An 8,020-nucleotide genomic window follows, 5' to 3' on the forward strand; every position below is an offset into this window, starting at 1 on the left:
AGCTGACTGTTTTCCCCATCCACCCTAGAGCCTGAATCTTTCACCTTCTGGGGTACCATGTGGGCATTCTCCCAGTCAGGTAGCGGAAGGCCGTCACATTGGTCGGACATTATGTTGAAAACGAGGGCTTTATGGCTAAAAGGGAGGGGAATAATGTGGTGTACTGGAATCCTAAATAAATCCAATCTGCTTTTACAAAAAGGTGTTGCTTTGCTTATTCAACGCCCCTCTTACATTCCTTTTTGATGTTTCCACAGAACCTCAACCTGATATATGCTCTTCCCAGAATTTTTTATGTCATATTTTATGTTAGATATTGTTTCCAGTGATTTGTCGCCAGTATTGTTATTGTGCAGAAGCGGATTTGTATCCTCGCGGTCTTTTGCAGTGGCATGCTTAAATAAAATCTTCTTGGTTTACAATTCACTTGAATAAAACCCTCGAGTTTTCGATAGCTGTCTCCACCATCGTCGTCAGAAGTTAAAAGAGTTATAATCAATTCCTGTATAGACACTGTCAGTAGTCTGGTGGCTAGCGTTGCTACCTCTATATCACCAGGTCTCGGATTCGATTCCCGGCCAGGTCGGGGATTTTCTGCCCCCGTGGACTGGGTGTCTGTTCAAATGGCTCTGAGCACTATGCGACTTAACTTCTGAGGTCATCAGTCGCCTAGAACTTAGAACTAATTAAAACTAACTAACCTAAGGACATCATACACATCCATGCCCTAAGCAGGATTCGAACCTGCGACCGTAGCGGTCGCTCGGCTCCAGACTGTAGCGCCTAGAACCGCACGGCCACTCCGGTCGGCATATGGGTGTCTGTGTTGTCTTCATCACCTCATCGTCATTCGGTAAGTGGCGAGACCGGAACTGGAAAGACGGGGAACTTGTACGGCCGCTGATGACCTCGATGTTAAGTGCCCCACAAACCAACATCATCATCGTCATTGTCCGTATCATGGTGACCCTTCCGATGTTATCCGCTAACTACCTGACGAAAAAGGTGAAACACCAACGGACTTGCTCGGTTGTCAATGTAACTTCACACACACACACAAACACACACACACACACACACACACACCATTTGTTCGTACATAAACAATTAGTGTTGCATTTCTCTTTGACAAGCAGATTGGGCGCTAGACTGCATTAGTGTTGTCCATGTTTAGAGTTAACTGACCTGGTTGGAATATAAGGGGCGTGAGCAGTGTAAGGTGTTCAGTGGTCACAATGAAGGACACGGAGAGTCCATATAAGGCAGTCCATATAAGGCAGCGTTATCATGACAAGAGTTTGTAAGGGGCCTCGTTATGGGTTTCCAGTTGACTTCCGGTCGAACGATGCCGTATCCATATTTGTGGGGCATTCATATGTGACAGTGGGCCATTGTTGGACTGTTTGGGAACGTGAGTGCAGGCATACTTGCCATCAAGGTTGTGGTCAGCATCACGTGGCCGCCACAGGGGAGGATCGCTGTATGTGTACCAGGACCATGATGAAACCTTCACGTCTGCGCCTGCCATACTAGAACGAGCAATGGACTCTCTGAAACATTCTGTGTCATCCTGGAACACTGCTCAGAGACTAGCAGCAGCTGGATTAGGAAATTACTGGCCCATGTTAAGGCCGCCGTGAACACTGCAACACATACGGCTATGTTTGTAGTGATGCCTTCAATGGGAAGCATCTACATCTACATCTACGTGATTACTCTGCAATTCACTTTTAAGTGCTTGGCAGAGGGTTCATCGAACCACAATCGTACTATCTCTCTACCATTCCACTCCCGAACAGCGCGCGGGAAAAACGAACACCTAAACCTTTCTGTTCGAGCTCTGATTTCTCTTATTTCATTTTGATGATCATTCCTACCTATGTAGGCTAGGCTCAACAAAATATTTTCGCATTCGGAAGAGAAAGTTGGTGACTGGAATTTCGTAAATAGATCTCGCCGCGACGAAAAACGTCTTTGGTTTAATGACTTCCATCCCAACTCGCGTTTCATATCTGCCACACTCTCTCCCCTATTACGCGATAATACAAAACGAGCTGCCCTTTCTTTCACCCTGTCGATGCCCTCCGTCAATCCCACCTGGTAAGGATCCCACACCCCGCAGCAATATTCTAACAGAGACGAACGAGTGTAGTGTAAGCTGTCTCTTTAGTGGACTTTTTGCATCTTCTAAGTGTCCTGCCAATGAAACGCAACCTTTGGCTCGCCTTCCCCACAATATTATCTATGTGGTCTTTCCAACTGAAGTTGTTCGTAATTTTAACACCCAGGTACTTAGTTGAATTGACAGCCTTGAGAATTGTACTATTTATCGAGTAATCGAATTCCAACGGATTTCTTTTGGAACTCATGTGGATCACCTCACACTTTTCGTTATTTAGCGTCAACTGCCACCTGCCACACCATACATCAATCTTTTCTAAATCGCTTTGCAACTGATACTGGTCTTCGGATCACCTTACTAGACGGTAAATTACAGCATCATCTGTGAACAACCTGAGAGAACTGCTCAGATTGTCACCCAGGTCATTTATATATATCGGGAACAGCAGAGGTCCCAGGACGCTTCCATGGGGAACACCTGATATCACTTCAGTTTTACTCGATGATTTGCCGTCTATTACTACGAACTGCGACCTTCCTGACAGGAAATCACGAATCCAGTCGCACAACTGAGACGATACCCCGTAGGCCCGCAGCTTGATTAGAAGTCGCTTGTGAGGAACGGTGTCAAAAGCTTTCCGGAAATCTAGAAATACGGAATCAACTTGAGATCCCCTGACGATAGCGGCCATTACTTCGTGCGAATAAAGAGCTAGCTGCGTTGCACAAGAACGATGTTTTCTGAAACCATGCTGATTACGTATCAATAGATCGTTCCCTTCGAGGTGATTCATAATGTTTGAATACAGTATATGCTCCAAAACCCTACTGCAAACCGACGTCAATGATATAGGTCTGTAGTTCGATGGAATACTCCTACTACCCTTCTTAAACACTGGTGCGACCTGCGCAATTTTCCAATCTATAGGTATAGATCTATCGGTGAGCGAGCGGTTGTATATGATTGCTAAGTAGGGAGCTATTGTATCAGCGTAATCTGAAAGGAACCTAATCGGTATACAATCTGGACCTGAAGACTTGCCCGTATCAAGCGATTTGAGTTGCTTCGCAACCCCTAAGGTATCTACTTCTATTTGCTGATGGACGGCGTCGCAACGTGTTCAGCCATGAATCGTGGTTCTGTACTACCTCAGGTGACCACAGTCGATGAGTATGGGGGCGATGTGGGTAGAGCCCCCTTCTTCAAATAGTTGGAAGTACAGTGGTTACTCGTGGCGTCATGGTGTGGGGAGCCATCGGGTTTGACTTCAGGTCACAGTCGGACCCGTTGGCCTAGCGGCACTGGGGCGGTAACACAGCATGCCCAGTCAGAGGGCTGGCTGTCCTCTGTCCGAACACGCTGAGGGAAGTATTCAACGATGAAACTGTAGGGGCTTCCTGCGACGCCCGCCCAGACCAAATGACGAGATCAATGACGAACAAAATAAAGAAGAAGAAGGGGAGAAAAAAAGCGGAAAAGTGCTTGACTGGAAACCAAGAGACTGGAATCGAATTGCCGTCGGGTCTTAGATTTTTCAGTCTGTGTTTTAACCTACCCTTCACCTCTCAGTGAAGTGAGAAGTTGCCTGAAATGACGCGTGGTTCAGATTTCACGTTGACCTGTAGGCCTCCTTTCCCTGGTTGGATAACAGTGGCTGTTTTGCGATAAAGAGGTCGGCAATGTGGCGTCTAATTGGGACTAGGACAAGGCGGGTGAGTCACACGAAATTATTGTTACTCTTACGCTGAAGACCTAAAGAAACTGGTACACCTGTCTAATATCGTCTGGAGCCTTCGAGAGCACGCAGAAGAGCAGCAACACGACGCGGCAAGGACTCGACTAATGTCTGAGGTAGTGCGGAGGGAATTGATACCATGAATCCTGCAGGGCTTTCCATATATCTGTAAGAGTACGAGGGGTTGCAGATTTCTTCTGAACAGTACGTTGCAAGGCATCCCAGATATGCTCGATAATGTTCATGTCTCGGGAGTCTGGTGGCCAACGGAAGTTTTTAAACTCTGATGAGTGTTCCTGGAGCAACTCTGTAGCAATTCTGGACATGTGGGGTGTCGCATTGTCTTGCTGGAATACCCCAAGTCCGTCGGAATGCACAATGGACATGAATGGATGTAGTTGATCAGACAGGATGCTTACGTATGTGTCACCTGACACAGTCGTCTCTAGACGTATCAGGAGTCCCGTATCACTCCAACTGCACGCGCCCCACACCATTACAGAGCCTCCCCCAGTTTGAACAGTCCCCTGCTGCCAAGCAGGGCCCATGGATCATGAAGTTGTCTCCATACCCGTACACGTCCATCAGCTCGATACAATTTGAAACGACACACGTCTGACAGGCAACACGTTGCCAGTCATCAACTGTCCAATGTCGGTGTTGACGGGCCCAGGAGCGATGTAAAGTTTTGTGTCGTGCAGTTATCAAGGGTACACGAGTGGGCCTTCGGCTCCGAAAGCCCATACCGATGATGTTTCGTTGAATGGTTCTCACGCTGACCCTTGTTGACCCAGCATTGTAGTCGGCAGCAATTTGCGCAAGGGTTGCACTTCTATCCCGATGAACGATTCTCTTCAGCCGTCGTTGGTCCCCTTCTTGCAGGATCTTTTTCCGGTCGCAGCGATGTAGAGGATTTGATTTTTTACCGGATTCCTGATATTCACGGTGCACTCGTGAAATGATCGTACGGAAAAATCTCCACTTGATCGCTACCTCGGAGATGGTGTGTCCAATCGCTCATGCGCCGACTACAGCACCACGTTGAAAAACGCTTAAATCTTCATAACCTGCAATTGTAGCAGCAGTAACCGATCTAGCATCTGCGCCAGACACTTGTTGTCTTATATAGGCTTCGTCGACCGCAGCGCCGTATTCTGCCTGTTTACATATCTCTGTATTTGAATACGCATGCCTGCACCAGTTTGTTTGGCGCTTCAGCGTATAATAATAGTAATAATAATAATAATCAAAGCAATCACTCATATAAATACATCGGCTACACCGTTGCAATTTCATAACCACTTCTACAACCCATTAGATCACATAACATCAACTGATACAAAGACAGTAAATTGGAAAAAGAAAACACTACATGGCAAGCACCCGTATCTATCACAGCCACACATCGATCAAGACGCATCCAACACATGGCTAAGAAAAGGAAATATATACAGTGAGACGGAAGGATTCATGATTGCAATACAGGATCAAAAAATAAACACCAGATTTTACAGCAAGCATATTATTAAAGATCCCAATACCACAACAGATAAATGCAGACTTTGCAAACAACAAATAGAAACAGTAGATCACATCACAAGCGGATGTACAATACTAGCAAATACAGAATACCCCAGAAGACATGACAATGTAGCAAAAATAATACATCAACAGCTTGCCTTACAACATAAACTTATAAAACAACACGTTCCCACATACAAGTATGCACCACAAAATGTACTGGAGAATGATGAATACAAATTATACTGGAACAGAACCATTATAACAGATAAAACAACACCACATAACAAACCTGACATCACACTCACCAATAAGAAGAAGAAATTAACACAACTAATCGAAATAACCATACCCAATACGACAAATATACAGAAGAAAACAAGAGAAAAAATTGAAAAATACATCCAACTGGCTGAGGAAGTCAAGGACATGTGGCATCAGGATAAAGTTGACATTATACCAATATACTATCAACTACAGGTGTCATACCACACAATGTCCACCAGTACATCAACGCAATACAGCTGCGTCCAAACGTATATATACAACTACAGAAATCTGTAATTATTAATACATGTTCAATTACCCGAAAGTTCCTAAATGCAATGTGACATATACCATACAGTTAAAAGGAAGTCACGCTTGATCAAGGTCCGCGCCAATTTCCATTTTTAGCCAGACATAACGTCTCAGACAGGAAAGAGAAATAATAATAATAATTATTATTATTTTTATTATACGGCTGATGGTGACTGAGGGAACTCTGACGGCACAGAGAGGTTCATTGTGGACTTTCTGCATCCTCGTGTGTTACTTCTCGTACGTCAGCAGTATCACGGAACTATTTTTCAATGTTCTTGCACACAAGGCATGTTTCTCAATGAACTGTCTGCGTGATGGTGAGATATCCTCGTGGCCAGCAAGATTTCCACGTCTGTTCCCGATAGAACATATGTGAGACCATCTCCGACGTCAACTCCGTCCCAGTATGAAGGATGTCAATGACCAGGCGCAACAGCTGTGGGCCAGCCTCCTTCAGGAGAGGATGCAAAAGCTTTATGACACCGTTGCCAATGGAATCACAGCAGGTTTCCATGCCTGGGGAGTGCGACATCATACTTATAAGCTGGCTCATAGTGCTAAGTTCTCTCTAAATTTGGCTCGACTCTGTAATCACTGAAATATCGGGGCATACCATCTCAACGCGCGAAGTTCATTTCGTTTTCTCCTCCTCTTCTGCGCGTTTCATATTTTTCAGGTAGTGTGTACGAGGTCTGTTCAAAAAATCCGGAGCTTTGTACACAATATTTTTCCACGCTTACCTTTTACTTATTGTGTATGGTCTCTTTCGATAAACTCTCCTCCACAGCTTATACACTGCTCCCAACGAAGTTTCCAATTCCGGAAGCAGTCTTGGTACGCGTCTTGCCGGATCGTGCGAAGCACCGTCTGCGAATTTTCTTTTATCTCGTCTATCTTCGTCCTATCAACGGGGGTTTCAACTTAGAAAATAAAAAAAGTCCGCAGGGCTCAGGTCTGGAGAGTATGGAGGATGAGACAGGTCAGTGATTTCGTTTTTTGTGCAACAGTCACGCACCAACAGGGATGAATGTGCGGGTGCGTTATCGACATACAAGAGCCGTGAATCGCGTCGCCACATTTCAGGTCATTTCCTTCTCACATTTTATCGCAGGCGTCGCAACACGTCCCGATAGTATCCTGTACCCTGCGGTACGAATTCATGATGAACTAATCCTTCTAAGACAAAGAAAACTAAGAAACTTCCTCCCAGATTATAACTGTGTGCCGGACCGAGACTCGAACTCGGGACCTTTGCCTTTCGCGGGCAAGTGCTCTACCATCTGAGCTACCCAAGCACGACTCACGCCCTGTTCTCGCAGCTTTACTTCCGCCAGTACCTCGTCTCCTACCTTCCAAACTTTACAGAAAGTCTCCTGCGAACCTTGCAGAACTAGCACTCCTGAAAGAAAGGATATTGCGGAGACATGGTTTAACCACAGCCTGTGGGATGTTTCCAGAATGAAATTTTCACTCTGCAGCGGAGTGTGCGCTGATATGAAACTTTCTGGCAGATTAAAACTGTGTGCCGGACCGAGACTCGAACTCGGGACGTTTGCCTTTCGCGGGCAAGTGCTCTACCAGCTGAGCTACCCAAGCACGACTCACAGCCCGTCCTCATATCAGCGCACACTCCGCTGCAGAGGGAAAATCTCATTTTTCAAACATCCCCCAGGCTGTGGCTAAGCCATGTCTCCGCAATATCCTTTCTTTCAGGAGTGCTAGTTCTGCAAGGTTCGCAGGAGAGCTTCTCTAAAGTTTGGAAGGTAGGAGACGAGGTACTGGCAGAAGTAAAGCTGTGAGGATGGGGCGTGAGTCGTACTTGGGTAGCTCAGTTGGTAGAGCACTTGCCCGCGAAAGACAAAGGTCCCGAGTTCGAGTCTCGGTCCGGCACATAGTTTTAGTCTGCCAGGAAGTTTCATATCAGCGATCACTCCGCTGCAGAGTGAAAGTCTCATTCTGTCAAAGAAAACTATTAGCATGGCTTTGAGATTTGACCTGACCTGACTATTTTTTGGTCTAGAAGAAGCTTTCCCGACCTACTGTTAAGACTGAACCTTAGT

The sequence above is a fragment of the Schistocerca americana genome, chromosome 9 (genome assembly GCF_021461395.2).
Source record: "Schistocerca americana isolate TAMUIC-IGC-003095 chromosome 9, iqSchAmer2.1, whole genome shotgun sequence".
In the NCBI taxonomy this organism is placed as follows: Eukaryota; Metazoa; Arthropoda; class Insecta; order Orthoptera; family Acrididae; genus Schistocerca; species Schistocerca americana.